This window comes from Mustela nigripes, chromosome X (assembly GCF_022355385.1).
Source record: "Mustela nigripes isolate SB6536 chromosome X, MUSNIG.SB6536, whole genome shotgun sequence".
NCBI classification, from domain to species: Eukaryota; Metazoa; Chordata; class Mammalia; order Carnivora; family Mustelidae; genus Mustela; species Mustela nigripes.
This window is the reverse complement of record NC_081575.1, coordinates 113,777,810-113,801,665: the sequence shown is the minus strand read 5'-3', so window position 1 is coordinate 113,801,665 and position 23,856 is coordinate 113,777,810. Positions and strand designations below refer to the sequence as shown.

At 39.2% G+C, this 23,856-nt stretch overlaps 1 long non-coding RNA gene and 1 other non-coding gene across 2 annotated transcripts in view; one reads left to right on the top strand and one right to left on the bottom strand.

The window, feature by feature from the left end:
• The window catches only part of LOC132007763 (uncharacterized), a 159,706-nt gene that overhangs the window by 129,330 nt on the left and 6,520 nt on the right, over positions 1 to 23,856 (bottom strand). The window lies entirely within an intron of this gene.
• LOC132007912 (U6 spliceosomal RNA) lies at positions 2,528 to 2,634 on the top strand. The gene has a single exon (XR_009401468.1). It is a non-coding gene; the product is annotated as a U6 spliceosomal RNA (small nuclear RNA).

Genomic DNA, 23,856 nt, shown 5'->3' with positions numbered 1-23,856 from the left:
GTAGACCTTTGTTTCAAGAAAGGTAGCACCTAGCCACAGTGCTGGCTGAAGCCTTCCACTGAGATCTCCACTTTACTATGTACCACAGACAAAACAGGGGATTGTGAGTTTTTATTTGTGTGCTTGAACTTGATAAATAGCCCTCAAGAATGCCATACTAGTTAAATCATTTCATTAGCTAAAAGCTAAATATCGAAGGGAAAATCCCTGAAGAGAGGTGGATGAGAGAGTAGTACGGTTTTGAATTTTAATGAAAACAGCCAATAGAATGTCAGTTGATTTTATCCATTACTACTCAAAAAAGAAAACCCCCAAGGTGTAGATGTAAATTTTTAAACCATCTTCACAGTGTTTGGAAAGACCATTCATTCATTTGCGGAGTAAGGAATTTGACTCGCACAGATTGGACAGTCATTGTTGGAGAAGGAGGTGAGTGTCCCCCTAGTTTTGTATCTGAGGCTCAGCCAGAAGCTGTCCATTTTTTATAAGAAGGTGACCCATGTAGAGACTAAGTGATGTGCTAGAGAAGACCATCTTCCCTGTGATGCTGCTGAATGAGGTATTGCCTGGCTGATGGACTGGTTATCACCAACCTGTGGTAGGCTTGGGCAGATATTGGACTTCTATAAATGTAATGTGTACTCCACTCTGGAGCTGTCTTTCTGACACTCCAGAAATTTCTACCTGGCCATCTATTTATTAATAGACCCAAACTACAACAAGACCCTGCAAAAATGTGCATTATAAGCAATGTAATTCAAGGACCTGCTTTAGGAAAATTAGTAAGTGTATGGAACCAAGGCTTCCCTGCAATTATCTATTGACATGAGCATCACTGGTAAACACAAGATAGTGAGGATCCCTGATGTCCGTGCACAGTCTGTCAAATGCATCAGGAAACTCAATTAAAAGAAGGCTAAGCCTGATGATATCTAGACAGAGAGCCACTATCTCCTTTGGAAATAGGGTATACAAATTCCAAGTCATGACAGCGTAGGTAAGATAGTTTCCTATTAAAAGTTGGGGGGGGGGTTGGAAATTGAAGATTGCAGGGCCAAGAAAGCACTCTCAAAGTTTTTTTCCTTGACATCTGGCCTTCCATTCTTTGCCCCTTTCATAGCTCTCTTCTCAAGACCATCCCCCCATTGTCTCCCTTACATTTTTCTAACACTGGTGAGTATGATCTAATAAAATAATTGAAAACAAGTGCTTTGGTGAGTGACTTTGGCCATAAATTTCAAGATATTATTTTATTTGCAGGCTGACATTTTTAAGAGATTTATCACCATCCCAGAGAAGAAACACACCTACTACATTTATTGTACATGAATCTACAATATGGTGCTCGTGAGTTGATGGTAATCTACAATTCGTGCTGGAGTGGGATTTATCAAAAATGAAGAGATTCCCCTTTCTTCCACAAATCATGTAACGTGCTATTGGCCATATAAAGATACAAGATAAAACTGTGTTAATGAAAGTTGAGTTTTTAGAATATCTATAGTGTTCACTTCAAAGAGTAAAATTTTCCCAGTTTGTATTTGTCATTAATCTTACTGTTCCATTTTTACTGAGACTTCTACTTCATAATCAACTCCTCAGGCTTTGGGCCAACTTGGTATGAAAAGTCTTCTCATGTGGTGGCCTAAGGGGAAGGTGAGTGCAGGGTATGCGGAAACTCTCTGTACTATCTTTGTGACTCCTCCATAAATCAAAAATTATTTCAAGACAAAGTGTTTTCTTTTCTGTTGTTTTATTTTTAAAGCCTTCGGAGGTGAATTTGTTCATTTGTCGGTGTGTTGATATTGGATTGAATTTTCTATCCGAACTTTATTATTATTTTTTCTTTCTTCTTTTCCGAGACAGCAGGTATGCACCAAAGATTATGGTCAGATAGGTGCCCCTTTTATTTTTTTCAGAGAGGTTTTTTTTTTTTCCATTAAGAAGGGGAAAATGGCCATTTCTTCTAAACACTGAGAGCACAAGACAGTGTGTACACTCTAGTAGAAATCCAGCTGCTTCTTGAGGTCGGTGTGTAAACTGTTTCTCATCTTCACATTGACAAACAAGCTCAAACTTCAGAATACATCATCCACTAGAAATTGTTTTATTAAAAGTTTCTCTAGTATGGGTGTGCCTTTGTGGCTCAGTGGGCTAAGCCTCTGCCTTCAGCTTAGGTCATGATCTCAGGATCCTGGGATCGAGTCCCGCATCAGGCTCTCTTCTCAGCGGGGAGCCTGCTTCCTCCTCTCTCTGTGCCTACTTGTGATCTCTGTCTGTCAAATAAATAAATAAAATCTTTAAAAAAAAGTTTCTCTAGTATTGATTTCTTCAAATCCTTTTATTTTTATCAGGAAAAAATTTTAAGCAGAAAAAGTACTCAATTTAGGCAGAAGTGCAAATTAATTTCAGCATGTGCTTTTCAATCATGTTTCCATTTTGTAAATAGAATTACAAAGAGCAAAACTTAGCATACATGATGAATTTCAGGTTTTCTTGGGTGGATATCTAGAAGTGGATCAATGGAGTGCTTTCTTCAGCAGCACATCTACTAAAACTGGGACAATAAATAGAAGATTAACATGGTCCCTGCATAAGGACAACATGAAAGTTTGGGAAGCATTCCATATTTTTATGCCCTTTAAAATTATGTTCAGTTCTTTGCTTTAATAATAAATAAATAATAAATAAAGTTACTCTCATATAAAAAAACTGAAAGCAGATAATATGGATACAGATCTTCCTAGACCTTTGATATGTACAATATCAGTTAGTACTTGGGAAAAAAAAGACTTATACCAAAACACACCTGGAAATGACCTTTCTTTCCTTCTCTTTTCCCCCGCATAGTCATGTTGCTAGCCATATGCACCACACATTCAGGAAAAGGGCCATTTCAGTATGGCTGCTGAATGTTACATAATGTGCTTCTAGGAAGCATAATTCTATATAGAATCCTCTTTTACAAAGCTGCACTTCACACTGGGAATTGGAAGGCAATTTATTTTCAGAGTCATTCTTTCTCTCTTTGGCTGGAAGTCTCAGCCAGTCCTTCCTAGGTAGTCTCCTCTTGGGTAATCTTCCTAGCAACATCTCAGCAAGCAGACAGACAATTTCTTTTTCCCTTGGACAAGCTCCAGTTCACTTGGTGAACTTGGTGTTTCCTCAAAGCTGATCCTCTATCTGCTGCGTTTTGAAACCTAGTCTTACAGTGACCCAAGAGAGCCCACCAAACAGGCAGTAATAGGTGTCGTTTTCCTCTGTAGTGTTGAACTTTACTACCAGAAGAACTAGGCAAAAATTCCTGGGCTGAGAATCACAGAATTCAAACTGAATCACAGATATTCTCTGTTCACTCAAGCCTATAGTCCAAACTAAGTGCAAAAATGATGTCAGTTTGTTTATGCATAAGCACATTCTCTATTATGGATTGTTTAGTCTGCCATGCTATTCTATCCAACCCATTATCCTGTTTCTTTCATTGCTCCTTACTCTAATTCTATTGACCTTTCAAACTTTAGCTTAAAATGCATCTATTCCACCAAACCTCTGTAGATCACTCATGTCAGCTTGAAATTATGTATTTCTTCTTTGAATTGCTGTTGGTATGCTCATGCATTAGCATGTGATTATCATCAGCCTCTCAAAGAGCCATTTAAAAATTTCATTGTTATTTAATGAGAAACATGTCTCAGGTTTATTTTCTCAAAAGAGATGGTGAGCCCTTTGAGAGAATACATTATACCTTTTTGGTGTCTGCCATAATGCCTACAACAAATATCTTAGTGACTGTGATATTTTCATTTGCATAATGGTTTCTTCAAATACCTGCAAACCATCAACTCTCAAAGATTTCAGCTACTGGAGAAGGTCAAGTGGATATGAATAATCCAACATTTGAATTATTCAAAAATCATTTATATTGAGTTTTGGAAGATATTAGTGGCAAGCTACATTCTTTCCCTAATAAATGATTTATAAAAAAAAATAATAGTAACACCAACACTCACTAGACCTTTATGCTTTTCAGAGCTCTGCTCGAACTAATGATTCATCCATATTCTCTGAGCACCTATAACAGAAGGTGATAAGAGAAGGCCCAGTCAAGGACTGGTTATAAGAAAAGCCTAGAGATTCTAGTTTCCTTGGTACTCCACAGGATACCCACGAGCACCTTGTTCTACACCTATGCATTTGCCACATTTCACTTGTGTTTCTCACTGATAATAGTTGATAAGTGATTGACAGAAGCACACAGCCTACATTCATATTCTGGTTCTCCCATTTCCTAACTGTGTGATCATAGATAACTTACTTAACCTCTCTGTATTTGAGGATACTCCTGAACAAAATCAGAATTATAAAACAGTGCATATTTCATAGGTTTTTGGTATGGGGCTTAAAATGACTTATGTGAGATGCTTAGCACAATGTCTCAAATATTAAAGAGAGGATAAGCAAGTACAAGAATGCAAGAGAGGAAGAGAGTCACTAGAAGTTTTATTTTCTTCCTTTATTCTCCTAGAATCCAAAGTGAAAGAGGAAAAGTTGCTAGTAAAGATAACCCAAGCCATGTTCTTCTCTTGGGAGAGAATGATAGGAAAGAAAAGCAGTATAAAACCAATACAAGAGCAACTCATAAATGGGTACAGAATTTCTGTGAGTGGGGCGCCTGGGTGGCTCAGTGGGTTAAAGCCTCTGCCTTCAGCTCAGGTCATGATCCCAGGGTCCTGGGATCGAGCCCCACATCGGGCTCTCTGCTCAGCAGGGAGCCTGCTTTCTCCTCTCTCTCTCTCTCTCTGCCTGCCTCTCTGCCTACTTGTGATCTCTGTCTGTCAAATAAATAAATAAAATCTTTAAAAAAAAAAGAATTTCTGTGAGTGAGCCATTGGAAAGGAGGTCTTAGCTATTGGAGGCTACATGTAAACAACATGGAGCTTCAACCGATAACAAATGTTTTACTTCCAGAAGCTTCCAGAGGATAGAATTTATGCCTAACACAAATTATAGGCCAACTGATGATACCACTGAATTCCTGCTATGATGTTGGGGCTGGTGACCCAAAGAACCTTTAAGGGCTCAAGGTTTTGGAGGGAGGTAGGACACAGGAGCAAACATAGTTACAGCTTGGAGCAGGAGGACTGTGAATAAAAAAGGAAGCAAGTGTTCAAGCTAGCACATAAAAAGTGCCAACTCAGGGCTTCAGAAAGAAGACCTCACAAGGGTCACTGAGAGAGAACTACCTAGAAGGGGTGATTTCAGCCAGACATTGAAAGTTGAGTAGGAGGTTAATTTAAGCATGCCACAACCATGTGTTATGATAAAAAGAACACTCACTCTTGCCTCAGATAGGCCTGAGGTTAGAAGCCAGTTTCCATTCCTCATGAGTCGCAATTACTAAATAATACATATCTTCAAGACTATTGTGGGAAATAATTGTTAAGTATTTAGTACAGGATCTGGTATATAGTATAGCCTCAAATATAATAGCTACTATTGGTAACCATTGAGTCTTGGAGTATTTTTTTTTTTTTTTGATGATGATGATGTTGCCTTAAGCGCTGGTAAGCACAGCTGTTTCACATTTCCTCTCCATGAGCCTGAGTAGCAGTGGTAAGCATCTGCAGGGGTTTCTGGGCTCATCTCCCTGGAAATATCACAGGGAAGGGACAGCCCAGATTCAGCGTATCCATGACAGAAGCAAAGGAACAAGCTCCAGCCAGTCGTGACAGCAAACTTCAAGGACAGTCTAGGTCTTGGGAAAGGGCTGATCTATACTGGACAATAAATCCGGAGCTCTTTCCCTTTATCTTTCCTTCCTTCTCCTTCTTCACTCCTTTTCTTCCCTCCTTTGCTTCAAGGTGCTTTGCTCTTCTGATCGACGGATAAAGTCAGCAGCCCAATCAAACTCCTAACCACTAAGAGTTAAGGGATTTATTAAGTAATTCTCCCCACAGACATTGGTGTTTCAAATACTTCAAGGGATGGTAAATGTTTAATTTAGTCATGCATGCATGATAATAGGAGTTTGGGTATTAGCAGTCAGTCAACAATGTGGTTGAGAATGGGATGCCTATGACCAGAACTACTGAATTCATTTGAAAAAATTTATATGGAGAAAAGCATGGTGGAGGGAGAAGGTGCTTGCATTTAGAATTAGGGGAGCTACCTTAAAATCCCAACTCTGGAACTTTTTAGGTATTGATCCTTGTCAAGTAATTTTACTCTCCTGTTCTTATTTTCTCCAGTAAGTAATAAGAATGATAATCCTTAACTTATACAGGATGTTGTGAGTGTTAGACAAGCCACTTCTCCAACTGAATGTATACACAAACTACTTGGGCATCTTGTTAAAATACAGATTCTGACTCAGGAATTCTGGAATGGGGCCCAACGTTCTGCATTTCAAACGAGTTCTCAGATGGTGCCAATGCTCCTGATCCAAGGACCCCATTTTGAAGAGCAAGAGGCTGTTAGATAATGTAATTAATGATAAAGTGGGCTTTCTTCCCAGATAATTGGTTGGAAAGGGATCATTTCTCACCCTGGCTTGCTACCAGTTATAAAAATAAAGTCAAGTCGAGGCTGGACAAATGTTGAGAAGAAAATATTGCTGTCACAGTTTGGGGAGGGAGCTACTGCTTCATCAGAAAGACTGAAAACTGTATTGTTTGATCTTGGAAGGAGCTGCTCAGCAATGGCCTGGCCAGGGCTGCTTGAGGGGAGGCCAAAGGTATTGTGAGTTTCCCTCATCTAAGCACCAAGCGATGGCGGCCCGTGATTCCTAGTGAGGGCTGTCTAGTTCCTGTGCGGCCTTTTCTTGCTGTTCATTTGCCTCTTTTTCACTCCGTTGTGAAGAGGACTGATGTTTAAGGAAAATAGTCTCTTAGTTTCAGTGTTCTCACCTGTCACTTTCTTTATACAAATGTGAGTGAGCTGGAGTTGTTAAAGTTTGCTTCAGAAATAATCTCCTCTCAGAATGATTCCTGCCCTACACATCATCCTGTCTCTCTCACTCTCCTGGTCTTCTTCGCCGGCTCATGACCGTAAACTCAACAACCCCGGGGGAACTTAGTCCAGTATCAAAGCAGCCACATCATTAACATTGTCTTATTTACAGACTCAATTATCCTATAGTGGAAAAACACTGTGTTTCTATACACAGGATTAAAACCGTCCTCTTGACCTATAGTTAAGTCATTTGAATCAGCCAGGAAATGTCACCATGCCATGGAGGGCAATATGACCTCCTGTGTCTACGTACACACACATTGCTGATGAACACTTGTAAGGCCCCATGTCAGGTACTAGTCATGCATAAGACATTCGAGAAAAGACAATGAGAGTAACCAACAAGGAAAGCCACATTCTCTGCTAGCACGATGGAGAAGACAACGTGAAGGAGGTAAAGGGATGGAGCGGGGAGAAATTGGCTCCGTGGTCGTTTGCCTAGGCGGGCACGCAAATGGTGTCTCACGTATCAAGTGAAGGTTGGGTTAGTGAGTCTGTAAAATGAACTTCCCTATGACCCTGCAATGGCACTCCTGGGTATTTACCCCAAAGATACAGATGTAGTGAAAAGAAGGGCCATCTGTACCCCAATGTTCATAGCAGCAATGGCCATGGTCGCCAAACTATGGAAAGAACCAAGATGCCCTTCAACGGACAAATGGATAAGGAAAATGTGGTCCATATACACATGGAGTATGATGCCTCCATCAGAAAGGACGAATCCCCAACTTTTGTAGCAACATGGATGGGACTGGAAGAGATTATGCTGAGTGAAATAAGTCAAGCAGAGAGAGTCAATTATCATATGGTTTCACTTATTTGTGGAGCATAACAAATAGATAGCATGGAGGACATGGGGAGTTAGAGAGAAGGGAGTTGGGGGAAATTGGAAGGGGAGGTGAATCATGAGAGATTATGGACTCTGAAAAACAATCTGAGGGGTTTGAATTGGGGGGGGGGGGGGAGGTTGGGGGAACCAGGTGGTGGGTATTCTAGAGGGCACGGATTGCATGGAGCACTGGGTGTGGTGCAAAAATAATGAATACTGTTATGCTAAAAATAAATAAATCTAATTTTAAAAAAGGAATTAAAAATTGTGTTAGAAGAGCTTTTGGTAGTTTGAAAAGTGAATCCTTGACAACATGTTTAAAAAATTAAGGGGTTTTTATTTTATTTTTTAAAGATTTTATTTATTTATTTGACAGTGAGAAAGGGAACACAAGCAGGGGGAATGGGAGAAGGAGAAGCAGGCTTCCCGCTGAGCAGGGAACCTGATGAGGGGCTTGATCCCAGAACCCTGGGATCATGACCTGAGTTGAAGGCAGATGTCTAATGACTGAGCCACTCAGGCACCCCCCAAAATTAAGGGGTATTTTAAAAACTCATGCATTGAGGTAAAATTGACATATAATAAATATCATGTATTTAAGAAGTACAGTTTAACCATATATATATAGAAAATCAGTGAAATCATTACCACCATTGAAATAATGAAAATACCTATCACATCTGTTTCCATGTGGCCCTTTTGTAATCCCACTTCCTGGCTTTGCCATCACATCTCCCATCCCTGGGAAATAATGGATCTGCTTTCTGCATTTTTACATCTGATCTGTTTTTTGCATTTTGTAGAGTTTTATATCAATAGAGTCCAATAGTACATACATTTTTTGATTGACTTCTCTCACTCTGCATAATTATTTTGTGATTCATCCATGTTTCTGTGTGTTCATTCCTTTTATTGCTGAATAATATTCCATTATATGGGTCTATCATAGTTTGTTTATATATTAACCTGTTGATAGATATATGGGTTGATTCCAATTTTTTGCTCTTACAAATAAAGTTTTGATGGTAGTCTTCGTATAGGCCTATGCTTTCTTTTTTTTTTTTTTTAATCTGATAAATACCTAGGAGTAGAATGGTCAAATCATATGGCAGGTGTTTAACTTCTTAAGAAATTGCCATGAACTCTTCTCCAAAATGGTTGTATATTCCCACCAGTGGGGTATGAAAATTCCTGTTTCTCCATATCCTTGCAAACACTCAGTATGTTCAGATCATTGAATGAGTGCAGTAGTATGTCATTGTGGTTTTAATTTTCATTTCCCTAATGACAAATGATATTGAGCATATTTGTATTGCTTATTTGTCATCTGCACGATGTACTTTCTTTAATGAAGTGTCTGTTCAATCCTTTTCCCATTTTTTATTGGGATATTTGTTTACTTTTTATTAAGTTTGGGAGTTCTAAGATATATTGTGGGTACAAGTCTCTTATCACAGAAATGGTTTGCAAATATAGAGCTAGCACTTCAGTGGATTCAGAGGTGAATTAGAGCTAGACCCTGTTTGTAGGAGCTCACAACTCAACAAAAGGATCAGGACAATAAAAAATAATCGCTGATAACAATGGAAGCTATAATCAAGACCCTTGTTGTGGGAGTGTAGAAGAGAGTACAATAAATTTCACCCAGGAGAGGGTGGAGAGAGTTCCCCAAGGAGGGGAACTTAAAGATTCATTTTGAAATGTGAAGAGTTGTAAGTTTTGAACATCTGCAAAAGAACATTCTGGGAAGAGAATCAGTGCAAAGGCAGGAAGGTAGGTTTGGGAATCTTGAGTTCTGGATGACCAGAGGGAACAGGGAAGGGTGCGAATGGTAAGACAAGGAAGGCTAAGACTAGCTTGTCAGATTGTGGAAAGTTTTGTAGATTAGGTTTAAGAATCTGAGTTTCATCTTCAAAGCAATAGGAAGTCTGGTAAAGGTTTTAAGCTCCAGAGTCAAACAGTCAGATTTGCATTTTAAGAAAACGTCCTGCAGTGATAGTGAAGGATTAGAGGATAATGAATTCAGAAAGATTGACAAAGACCTAAACAAAGCAGTAATCGCAGAGATAAGGGAGGAGCTGAATGGCTTCTCAAGATATTTAAGAGGAGTGGTACTGTTGGTAATTGTTTAGATGTTACGGGTGTGGGAGATGGCAGGATATAGGCTGGCTCCCAGATTCTAGTTGAAATAATGGGATGAGTTGGTGCACATTCATTACATCCAGGAATATATGAATTGGAACAGGAGAGATGGGGAGTATTAAGAGTTCATCTTGTATCAATGATTCATTAATTCATTAATTTAGCACATTTTTATTGAGTTTCTACCATATGCTAGGAACTGGAAATCTGATGGAGATCAAAGTAGATACTGTGATAGCCTTCAGAGTAAAAAGTCTAGCACAGAAGAGTGAAAATGAAATAATCCCACAAATGTGTAATTTAAAACACTGGCTCTGAATTGCCTAAAGGAAACCAAGACGGTTTTGGGATAGTGCATGCAGGTAGATCTCAGTCTCAAGAAACACTACGTTGAAGAAGTAAAATTTAAGAGGAAGTCTGAAGGAGGCAGGCTGAGGAAGATCAAAGAATAATGTTTCAAGTAGAAGGAACAAGGTAGGTTAAATACTATAGGTCATCCAGGTGGAGGTTTCCAGTAAGTAGATAGAAACATGTACCCAGAAACAAGGCCTCAGATAGAGAAGTTATCAGTCCACGGGGGCAGGTAAAACCATGGCAGAGAATGAGAACTTTGAGGAAGGGCTTGCAGGGTGAGGAAAGAATAAGACTGATACTCAACCTGTAGTATATCAATATTTAAAGTGCAAGCAGAGTAGGAGAGAAAGTGAGCTAAAAAAAAAAATGAAGAACCGTCAAACATCTAAGAGAGATGAAGGCAAGAGAGAAGATATTTATGGCCATCAATACCCAATGAGTGGAAATGACTACTCTAGTTTATGTAATTCTCCTTCCCTCATCCTGTATAGAGCCCTTTGCCTGGTATTAACTGATTTTTTTAAATTGAAATATATTTTTAAACTATTTTCTTTATTTTAGAGAGAGAGGGAGTTGGTGGGAAGGGGCAGAGGAGGAGGGAGAAAGAATCTAAAGCAGATTCTACACTGAGAATGGAGCCTGACATGGGGGCCCAATCTCACAACCTTGAGATCATGACTTGAGCTGAAACCAAGAGATGGATGCCCAATGATTGAACCACCCAGGTGCCCATGGTATTCACTGATCTTTTGGATTGCCTTTTGCCAGGCTGAACCAGGTCCCTGCCTCTTTATTTTCAAGGAAAGCATGCACATAAAGAAAAATATTTTTTATATTGGTTCTAATATTCTCAAGGGACCTTGTTTTGGCATTTTCCCCTTTGCCTGTTAATCTGAAGAGTGATTGATAATTTTGGATCCATCAAGTCACTTTCCAGCATATTTTAAATGTAGTTACATTTCAAATTGTGTGTTTTGTGAAATATGTCAGAATTTTGTGGCCATTTCTTCTCTTCTGGGAAGAAAAATCAAGACCCCAAAAGAAGGTCTTCTCACACTGTAATAATGGCATGCATTTGCACATGCATAAGAATGTTTGTTAGGCAGGGTTGCTGCAAGGCTCAAACTAACCTCTCAAAGAAAAATTATTACCCTTCTCTTTGCTTCCTTGCTTCTATGAGTTGGTCCTTCAAATTCTAACTCATCGTCTTCTGCATAAAGTTAACTTTATTATAGTTATAGTCCCCAACTCATTCCCTTCTATTTAACAATCATTTCCTAAGAACCTGATATGTACTGTGCACTATGCTAAGCATTATTGAACAATACATTGCCTTGCTTAACTTCAAGCAATTTTGTGAGGTAGGTTTAAGACACTCATATTATAGAGGAGGAGGCTGGATCTAAGAGATGCTATATGATTTGCCAGATCTGTTGAACTCTAACATCTTAAGCAAATAAAGGTCATTTTATCACTCAGGATATGTGCAGTTATGTTGCAGTAACAAACAAATCCCATGTCTTGAAAACAAATGTTTGTTTCTCACTCACATGCTATGTGCATCCTGGGTCAGTTCTGTTGAATGTCCCCTTGCCACATGACTCAACCCTTCAATGATGTCTCAATCTTGAAATTTGTTGATTGTCAAGGTAGAGGGAAAGAACCCTGGATGGTTTTGTACCAACAATTCAATACTTTGGCATAGAAGTGATGGGCACTGCTTCAATTCACAACTCACTGGCCAGGGGTAGTCACTTGGCCCCACCTAACTACAAGCCATTCAGAAAATGCAAACTGACTCAGGACTTAGAAGGCAGAAGAGTATGGAGCTGCACAAGGGACCCCACAAAGTTAGAGAAGTTCCAAGTATTCGATTTCTGCATCCACTTCAGTGCTTGCATTCTAGGTGGTAGCAGATAAAGATGTCAAAATTGTATTGCAAAATCAAAACCAAAATGAGATATCACTTTTAAACCTAGTAGGAGGGCTTTAATTAAAAAAAAAAAAAGGCAGAAAGTAGTGTTGATGAGGATGCAGAGAAATTGGAGCCCTCATACATTGCTGGTGAGAACATAAAATGGTATAGCCACTTTGGAGAACAGTCAGGCAGTTCCAGCAAGTGCTACACGTGGAGTTACCATATCACTTAGCAATTCTACTCTGTGTATATATACACAAGAGAAATGAAAATATATGTCCACGCAAAAGCGTCTATACTAATGTTTATAGCAGGATTATTCATCATTGCGAAAAGTGGAAATAATCCAGGAGTCCATCATCACCCAAAGAATGAATAAGCAAAGTGGTATATCTATATGATAGAATATTACTTAAAAAAATAAAGAACAAAACAAGGCAGGACTGATATATGCTACTACTTGCACGAACCTTGCCAACATTATGCTAAATGAAAGAATCCAGTCACGAAAGATCACATATTGCATGAATCCATTTATATGAAATGTCAACAATAGGCAAGTCCATAGATATAGAAAGATAAGTGGTTGCCTAGGACTGAAGGAAGGAAATGCGGAGTTGTAGCAGGTATCAGTACTCAGTGTCTGGCTATTAAGGACAATTGACAGTAAAATCATAATACTGTTCCTAGCTAGACTAGATCCATTAAGAATGGTAACATTGGGCATGAGGAACTTATCTCCTAAGCAAGCATCCTGTGGACCGATGAAAGACTTTTATCAGGCAAAACTGGGTTTAAATGTGAGAGGGGAAGAAGGGAGCTGAGATGTGTTTATTGTCATTGACCCAAAGAGGCAGATCTTGAAGGCAAAAAATGACATTGAAAATCTTGCTATTACTTCAAGCTATGATGAATTTATCATGTGTAGAAACTAATCTGTATTTTGGATTTTTAAAACTCCCCTTCTGAAAAAACTGTTATGAACTTGGAGCTATGTGATTTGAGCACCCCAATTTTTTTAATGGCATACAGAAGTTTGGGTCTCAGAAATAATCTTCTGTGTGACTCACACACATTCCAAAGTGGACATAAAAGTATTTAATCAAGACATGAAACTGCCAATGACAAAAATGAACAAAAACGATTACTTTACGAAACTTCTGTTCAAGTGATATGCATGTAACCTGGTTAAATACAGCACTACGGGGTGCCTGGGTGGCTCAGTGGGTTAAAGCCTCTGTCTTCAGCTCAGGTCATGATCCCAGGATCCTGGGATCGAGACCCACATCAGGCTCTCTGCTCAGCAGGGATCCTGCTTCCTCCTCTCTCTCTGACTGCTTCTCTGCCTGCTTGTGATCTCCGTCTGTCAAATAAATAAATAAAATCTTAAAAAAAAAAAAAAGGAAAAACAATACAGCACTAAGAATGTCTGAGAAGCTGCGAGCTATATTCATAATTCTGTCCAGGGTGAGACATGTTCCCTAAGCACACTTACCAATTTGAAATGGTCTTAAGACAATGCAACCAAAGTGTTAAATAACTGATATTTGCAGACAAAATTTTGTTTAAGAAAAGATGACCTTCTGGGGACAGAACCAACTGAGATAAAGAAGGAGACCCTGGCACAAAGCCCAGATCTCAAATCGTGGAGAAAAAAAAAATCAACTACACTTCCCTGTCTGGAACATTTAGAATTTTGACTTGAAACTGTAAAGAAGGTTCACTGGGGTGGGGGCCCATGGGTAAGGGCTTCCATCTCCACCCCCACCTTTTCAATGAAGGGCGATTCAAAATTGGGGGTAGTTCCCCAAGAGAACTTTGGCTAAATGAAATCTGATTTTAAAATACTTGGAAAGAAAAATTCTCTAGCTTCCTTCAACAAATTAAAAAGGATCTTGAGAAACAGGAAATACAACGCAAACAAGAAATTTTTGAGGACAATGGATCCCCCGAAGGGAAGTGGGGATTAAGTTCTTCTGTAAAACAGATCATAGATAGAACCCCACCCCAACCTTCAACAGACAGGCAGCCATTAACAGAAGCGATAACCTCAGGAGGCCTGTAGGTGAAACCACGAGGCTCTCGGGTATGGGCCTACTTGAATCCAGATGCTAATTAAACATAGAGTATGAAAATCTCTTGCCATATCCCAAGCAAGCATCTAAGACATTTAAATTATTGCAAATCCTAAATTCTGAAACACATAGACTACCAGACTATTAAAAATAAATTACTTTCTTCTGGCTCCTTCTAGATCCAAGTAGGAATCTCAACATGTGACAGGACTGTTTAGATTTGGGCAAAGTTATATCTCGTATTTGGAGATCTTATTATGCCCTATTCACCAGTTCTCTAGAAGAGAGTGACTGATTATTCCTTGTCTGTAATTAGAAGGGTTAAAATCCCTGCAAAATTTTGCACAATTGCATCAAAATATTCTATAGCTATAATTTGCTAAATCGTCATATTTGTTTTATATGTGGATTAACATTTTTGGAATACGTCCAAAAAATGTTGGGGGACTTGATTGAACAGGGATTTGGGGACATTTAAATGTAATATGATTACAGAATTACAAATGAAATGTGCTGTAATCCAAATGCACTAGTGTTTTCTGAGTCAGCTCTTGTAAAATTTAGACAACTCATAGAAATTATTCTACCTGAACTCTTGGGATTTTTGTAAGTGTCTCAAATTTCCCAGTATCAATTTGGTTGTATTCTCTAACATATTTAGTTGGTTTTTGAAAAGGTAGACTGGTACAACACTGAGATAAATAATTTCAGTATATTTTATATCAGTTATCTATTGCCATAATAATGCTACATGACAAACAAAAAATACCTCAGTAGCTTAAAGCATTAAGTGCTTATTGTTTACGCATCTGGAGTGGTTGGTAAAAGTGGATCTCCCATTCTTGGCTAGGCTTACTCACATGTGTGGATATCGCTCACTGTTGGTTGATCTTGGCTAGTTGTGGCTTGGGTAAATGGGGCAGCTCAGATATGCTACATGTATCTTTCATTCTCCTTGTTATGTTTTTTATGGCAGATGCAGAGATAAGGGAGAGAGCTGAAACACAGAAGGCTTTTGGAGAACTAGGCTCAAAACTGGTATGCTATTACCTTCACCACATCCTACTGGCTAAAGCATGTCACAAGACCAACTCAGATCCAAAAGATGAAACAATACCTTCTGCCTCTTTAGTGAGAGAAATTGCAAAGTCATGTGGTAAAGGGTGTGGACACAGGAGGGGAATGCAGGTGAAAAACTGGGACTCCTGACAGAATCATTCTGCTAAATATATATAAACACAAAGGCCTTTACAACTCATGAATCATTGAACACCTCATCAAAAACTAATGGTGTACTATATGTTGGCTAACTGAAGGTAATAAAAAATAAAAAAATAAAAAGTTGTATTTAATATTCAGGTCCCCATGATAAATAATAAATCATGGCACTATGACCCAAAACAACGAAAAGCCAAAGAGCTTTGGGAAAAACCTTAAAGGTTTGTAATTATCTGTATTGACACATTCTATGCTATTGCTGGCAAATTGGTAGTAATCTAGTTGAATTACTGGGTAGCCTGTGTCTCTGTATTCTTTGGCATTCTCTTGGAGGGATATTGGGATTTCTTTTCCTTTTTAGATAATTGGTGATGACAAGTATAGACAAGGGAGATCATTCAGACCAAGGGATGGTGAAGATTTTCTTTAAAGGGCCAGACAGTAAACATTTCATGTTTTGTGAGTCAGGTAGTCTTCATCACAACTATTGAACTCTGCCCTTTTAGTGCAAAAGCAGCCAGGGACCACATGTATGCAGATGGGCTTGCCTGCATTCCAGTAAAGTTTTATTTTAAAAAAATCAGGCCATGAGCCAGATTTGGCTGATGGGCTGTAGTTTGCTGAGCCCTGATCTAGACTTTCATACTTCAGTGCCACTTCCATGATGCTTAAGCAAAAGAGAAAGAGAGAAAATAAAGACTTCTAAATTTGGAGCAACAACATAAGTCAAGAACATTGTCTGTGGTTGTAAACCATGGCAGGGTATATCAGAAGTTACTGAAAGGGATAAATAAGTGGGATGAATACATTCTTATGCTAGAGAAAGGTAAAAAGGATGCCTGAATACTTGTATTTTGGAGAAAAAGTGCTCCTTCTGCCTTATGTCTGTGGTTTGAAGCTTCTGTGTCTTGTTGCTCTGCTTTGAGTTTCCTTGTGAAATAATACAATGTCATCTCTCTGGTCCCCAGGTGTCCATCTCTTTGGGCCAAGAGAACTGAGCATGAACCTGGAATATCTTGTTAAGGATATACTTTTTAAATATCTGGAGATGATGACCCTTCCAAGGGTCCCTCTAGGCATGCTATGACAAATTGAACACCAACAAGGAAGCAATGATTATGCTAAATTGGGATCAACTGAGACTGTGGATGGCCTTAGGTCCAGACTGACACTCACAAAAGGCAAACAATAAATACACACTCAAGAGAATATCCCTAGTGCCTACAAATTTGAGGTAATTATTTGTATCCAACTGTCAAAACAGGAAGAGGGTGGAGGACAAGTAATTCACGGGACAAAGTAATATGGACCGCTTCTGTTTGTTATATGGATATAATACTTTCCTTTCTTCGGGTAGCTGGAAATCTTTTTATGCCTCTCATGTGAGCTACAAATTAGCATATTCCCATTAGTCATGTCATCTCTCCATGGAGGTCTCAAACATAAATCCAAAACTGAGTCATCAAATTCTCTCTCTCACACACATACATAAATATTTCTCTTTCAGAGTTTCAAATCTCTGTAAATGAGCCACCATCCACCCAACTGGGCTTGCCAAACTCCACGTTTGATTGATTGGAGTCTTGTGTACTTTTCCACTTATGTGTCTCTCAACTTTATCTTCTCCCCATAGATATCACCAACCTAGTCAAGCCATGATTTTTTTTTTTTGTGACCCAGACCACTGTCATGGCTTCCTAACTGGTCCCCTCCATGAAAATTTGCTTTCTCCATTTTATAACTACATAAGCATAAATACGGTCACATTGGCATTGTTTAAAACCTTTTGATGCTTCCTCAATCCTTTATAACAAAGACCAGATGCCTAAACTTGGCTCATGAAGCCTCCCATGATGTAGCTGCAAGCCTGCCTGTTCTGCCTTGTCCCACTCTGTCCCTCCTTGCCCACTCTGTTCAGCCTTTTTGAGCTTCTGGAATACACCAATGCTTCTGTGCTTTCACACTTACTGTTCTCTCTCCACACCCATGTCTCCACATTCCTCTCTTCAACCTCCAACCCATTCCCCTGCTTCCCTCTTGTACTCTCCTTCCCTTTAGAGGGTCTTTTCTCTCTCACCAATTTATATTACAGGACTCAAGAAGGTAGAGGCTGCTCCTCATTCACACACTGTTGTGTTTCTAGCACCCAGCGCCATATTTGGCACATAATAGATATTCAGTAAATAATTGCTGAATGGGCAAATTAATACTTTAATTATGTTGCTATGTGTGACTTTGGTAGGAGTTATCAAACTTCTTTCAGAGAGAAAAGATGCTCAACATCACTGATCTTCAGGGAAATACAAATCAAAATGACAATGAAATATCACCTCACACCTGTCAGAATGGCTAAAATCAACAACACAAGAAGCAAAAGGTGTTGGCAAGGATGTGGAGAAAGGGGGGCCCTTGTGCCCTGTTGGTGGGAATGCAAACTAGTGCAACCACTTTGGAGAGCAGTATGGAGGTTCCTCAAAAAGTTAAAAATAGAAGCACCTTACAATCTAGCAATTGCACCACTAGAATACAAATAATACAAAAATACCAAATCAAAGGGATACACGCACCCCAATGTTTAGAGCAGCATTATCTATAGTGGCCAAATTATGGAAACAGCCCAAGTGTCCATCAGCAGATAAAGACGATGTGCTATATATACACAACTCCATATGATTTCACTCATATATGGAATTTAAGAAACAAAACAAAAGGAAAAAACAGAGGGGAGAAAATCAAGAAACAAGAGTCATAACTACAGAGAACAAACTGATGATCAGAGGGGTGGGGGTCGTGAGGATGGGTGAAACAGGGAGTGGGGAACAAAACAGTGCATTTGTCGTGATGAGCACTAGGTGATGTATGGAAGTGCTGAATCACTATATTGTATACCTGAAACAAATATTACACTCGGGGGCGCCTGGGTGGCTCAGTGGGTTAAGCCGCTGCCTTCGGCTCAGGTCATGATCTCAGGGTCCTGGGATCGAGTCCCGCATCGGGCTCTCTGCTCGGCAGGGAGCCTGCTTCCCTCTTTCTCTCTCTGCCTGCCTCTCCGTCTACTTGTGATTTCTCTCTGTCAAATAAATAAATAAAAATCTTTAAAAAAAATATTACACTCGGTTAACAAACTGGAATTTAAATAAAAACTTTAAAAATTCCTTCAGAGAGATGTACAGAATGTGTAATTTGGGGAAAACTATAACTTTGGCTAGAGTTGTAATGTTACTAATGTCAGAATCCACAAGTCTCTGAATTAACTTTAGATCTCCATAAAGTCTCACATGAGGCCATGTGATAAATGGATGAATGAATGGTTTATTATTACAAATTCTGAAGTTTCTTAGTTCCAAATAAGCAATGATTCCATTTTTCTTTTTCTTTCTCTTTTTCTGACTAACTTTCTAACTCTGGAAGGTTGTATATATTTCATTTTTTTTAAAGATTTATTTTTTATTTGGAAAGAGAGAGAGAGAGAGAGAGAGAGAGAGGGAGGGAGAGGGAGAGGGAGAATGAGAGGGGAAGGGGCTGAGGCAGAGGGAGAGGAAAAGAACCTCAAGCAGATGTCACTCTGATACAGGAGTCTGATGCGGGGCTTGATCCCATGACCTGAAGATCATGACCTGAGCCAAATCAAGAGTCAGATGCTCAAACAACTGAGCCACCCAGACGCCCCAAGAAAGTTGTATATATTTCTCCTGATTTGGGACTATAAACAGTTATTTGCCCTAGGTTAAAAACTATATATTTTTTTCATTTAGAGTCTGATAGGATTTATGAAGATAGAGATTTTTTTTTTTAACTTCTTTGTGTCTTGTCAGAAATCACAGACTTTCTTTCATTATGTAAGTTGGCCTACCAGCATGTGGAAAATCAACTCTATATTAGCTACACACTGAAGTGGAATAATAAAGAAGAAAACACACACAACTAGTTTTCAGGAAGGCCACATTCGAGTCCTGTCGCTGGCACCTATACAGCGTATGTAGCAACATGGCAAACTTATGGAGCCAGGATCTCTAAAATGTAAATCTCATGAGAACAAAGATTTTGTCTCTTTATCAACATAGAACTGAGCACCTAGGAGAGCACATTGCACGGCAGATAGTTACTGCCCAATAACTATTTGTTTAAGGAATGAAAAATCAAGCTTTGGGTCACATACCTCTTTTTAGTTTTAAGTTGTTAAAAATTAAGGTGATATTAACAATGCTGGCAATTTCAGGAAATTATTGGGACAGGCCGAAATGTATCTTTGTAAAGATTTTAAATCTAGAGATAAGTGCACAAGTTTAAAATGTTGTTATCAACGCTGTGTGGCTTCCCTCTAATGCCTATAATCTGAATATCTAATTTTTCTGGATTATTTGCTTCATCACATATGGGGGTTTATGCTCTATCATTGCAGTGAGTGATTAGTGTTCTTTCATTCTAAGTGCATTATATGTTTGAAATAAAATATGAGATTACAGAGACTACAGGAAGGAACACTCAATTTGAAAACAGCTTGTGTTTAGGAAAAAAAAAAATAATTTCGATTTAGTGGCAAATTCCAGGGAGCCTGATTTCACATGGAATAATTTCAAAGACAACAAAGACACAAGTATACAAAACTTTGCTATTTTAAAATATTCCATACCCATTATCTTATTTAATTTTTGCAGTAGCCCTCTTGTTCATAGATGGTATTATTTCTATTTCACAGATGAAGACAATGAGGCATAGAGAGAGTAAATAAATTGTCCAAATTCACACTCTGGTAAGTGATGGACCCTGCCCTTGAACCTGAATTCTTCTGCCCCCAAATGCTTTACCAATTACATTATATCACCGTGAAGAGTTTAGGTCAAAATCTGAAGTTGGAGGGTACATTCTCCAAGACTGCTTTCATTTCTGACACCAATTGTAAGTTTCAAGGGTTTTGCCAAAGAATCCTCAGTTTCAATAATTCACTAGAACTCACTGAAAGTTATTATACTCAGGGTTATAGTTTATTATAGGGAGAGGATATAGAGTAAAACTAGTCAAGGGAAGAAGTGTATACAGCAGACTCCAGGAAGGTTCCAAAACAAAACTTCCATTGTTGTCTCACTGTGGAGTTAGGCTATGTTACCTTCCAGGTATCAATACATATGGAGTATTACCAACCAGCAATGCTAACTTGAGCCTCAGGTTTTTACCAAAGGTCCATTATGTAAGCATGACCCATCATTTGATTGTCCACACAGTTGATCTTAGTCTCTAGGCCAGCTGTCACCACATGACCCAAAGCCCACACCCTGTGTCACAATGTCAGTCTTTCAGGTATGGCCACTCCCCACCTCAAGACTATATGGGTGGCCGGTCCCCCACCCCAAATCACTTGTTAGACTATACAGTAGGACTCCAGGCACCCAGGCAAACAATGACATTCCTATCAGGCACAACATTACAAGAGCCTGGAGATTACCTCCCAGAAACAGGGCAAAGGGCAGACCTTCTCTTTGGGCAAGACCAAATTCTTTGCCTTACAACCATGTTGGGAAAGGAGTGTGACTAGAATATAAAGATGTATAAAATGAAGACAGCTGGCAAATGCATGTGTGTATACAAGCACATGTCGATGTGGCTTGTTAGAGTCAAAATTTGAATCTTGATTTGGTTTTGTGCTTACATTCTCCTCTGACCAGATCAGATGAATTGGGAAATGTGAGAAGTACTAGAGGAAAATGATTATATCATTGCCATGGTTCAGACAGAGCCTTCGGAGCTTAGAAGAAGAGGTACAACTGTGGGAAGTGATGAGAGCATAAAGCCCATTGTCTGAGAAGGAAAGTCTGCTTGGTTTATGGGTTTTTCTTTTTAGGAGCTCTTAGTTGTTTTCAGTTTTAAAAAATTGATATCCATTATGACACCAGCAACAGTCAACTCCTGGGGCTTTTTGCTAAAATTAGTTTTGATACCTTAAAGAATATTGATGACATTTTAGAGTAGAACAGCCTAACAGATCCAAAATAAAAGCTTTCTAAAAAAGACTTTATCCGTTAGCTTTATCAAGAGGCCAAAAAAGAAATAAAAATGAGTTCTGCTATTAGACCTAAAGGCTCCAGTCATTTCTATTTATACAACTGCTCAGCTTTATCTAGCATAAAATAAAATAGAAGGAAGAAGTACTATATATCTGAGTGAGCTGGGTGGTGCATACTAATTCCTTTTGGCTTATAATTTACTTTTCTTTGGTGTAATTTTTAACCATTGAGGTAGATGATGATTATCACTGGTGTCTGGAAGCCCCAAGCTATTCATTCTAATGCCCTCTTCCTAATCCTCGCCCCTTAGAAACCCCCTTTTTAGCTCCCTAAAAATCTAAGATCTGTTTCTCGGATTTCTCTGGGAAGGAGACAAGTCTGTGATTACCAGAGTGAATTAGTTCAAGTGTTACTCTTCTTCCCAAGGGCATTTGCCGTTAAGAGAATATCATGGGGTTGAAGTTTTCTAATTGTGTTTCCTATACTGAGTTCCTTAGCTAGGATAGGCAAAGTTCTGCTGTAGAAACAAACCTTCAAATTTCAGTGCGTTGACACAGTAAAGGTAGGTACCTCATTTAGGGCATAGATTCCTGTGAGTTGGGGGCTTCTCTTGCCTGTCTTCCAAATGCTGACTCAGGGACTAGTGGCTTTTAATTTGCAACTCTGACATCTTGGAGTCCTTTGCTTCTAGCTGTATGGACCAAAGAGTGAGAAAGGAGGGAACAGGTAACCTGCTCTTAGTTTCCTGGGACTGGATGTGAAACAACACTTCTCTTCAAGCTGCACTGGTCAGGATTAGTCACAGAGAAGCAGGACAGCAGGAATACATAGAAAGCAAAATGAATATGGGGGATAAAGGGAATTTCAGGAACCTACAAATCGTACTAACAGAGAGTTACCCACTCTACAAATAGATGAGCTCAAGTTTACATCAAGAGCTCAGCAGGGATGCCTGGGTGGCTCAGTCAGTTAAGCAACAGATGCTTGGTTTTTGGCTCAGGTCATGATCTTAGAGTCGTGAAATCGAGCCCTGCGTGGGGCTCTGCACTCAGTGCAGGGTCTGCTTCAGATGCTCTCTCCTTCCTCACTCCTACTCCCCACTACCTGCTGTGCGCTTGCTCTTTCTGAAATAAATATACAAATAAGTCTTAAGAAAAAAAAAGTTAAAAAAAAAGTTCAGCAAAACTTTATTGTGACTCTAACGTGAGCCAAGAATTGTGCTAGGTTGTGGGCGTGCACGTGCGTGCGCACACACACACGCGTGCACACACGCAATGCAGTTATTACCTTCAAGAACATCGCAGTTGAGTGAGGGAGGCTGACAGGTAAACCCCTAACTACAGTGTGGTATGACATTTTCAGTAACAGACACGTGTACCAGGAACATTTGTACAACGTGTAACTCTTCAAGATTGCAGCGTGAAGGTGAAAATTAAGGAGGGCTTTCCAGAGGAAGTAACCTTTGGGAAAGTGTTGAAGGAATTTTGCAGGCAGAGAAAGAGGAATAATAGACCTCAGAGGACGAGCTAAGAATGGCAAAATAAGCAAGAGCAACTGAGAATGTGGAGAGTTGAAGAAGCTAGGGGGGATTGCAGCAGGTTAATTCCCAGGTTTGTTGCAGGGGGCAGTAGGAGAGGAGGCTAGAGAGCTGAGCTGGGTCACGCTGACATGCTTAGAGTCCTGTGGGCAAAGGAAAGCACAGTAGTGTTCTTGGCAGGGAGACAATTTGTTTCTAAGCTACTCCCGAAAGCTTAAAGCATTCCTAATCTTTATTGAGCTTTCACTGTGAGCTACACACAGAGTGGAGCATTTTGTGGACATGACCTCATTTCATCCTCTCAGAAGCTTTATGAGGTCTAATTATCATTCCCATTTACAGACGAGGCAACTTGGGGAACAGAACAGGCCAATAGTTTGCCCAGGGTCATACAGCTAGTAGATGATGAAACCAGGAATAAAACCCAGGCGATATGAGGCTGGAGTCAGATCCTTTTATCTAGACCATAGTTGTCCAACAGAAATGGATTCTGAATTATATTTATGTTATATTATACGTAAATATATGGACTGTAGATTAAGAAAATTTATATTTTCTAGTAGCCACATGAAAAAAGCAAAAAAAAAAAAGGTGAAATTAATTTTAAGAATTTTTCATTTAACCCAATAGAGCCAAAATATTATTATTTCAACCTGTTGTCGATATAAAACATTGCTCATTCATTATCTCATGTCCCTTTTTCATACAAGGTCTCTGAAATCTGGAATTTGACACTTGCAGCACATCTCCATTCAGACTAACTATATTCC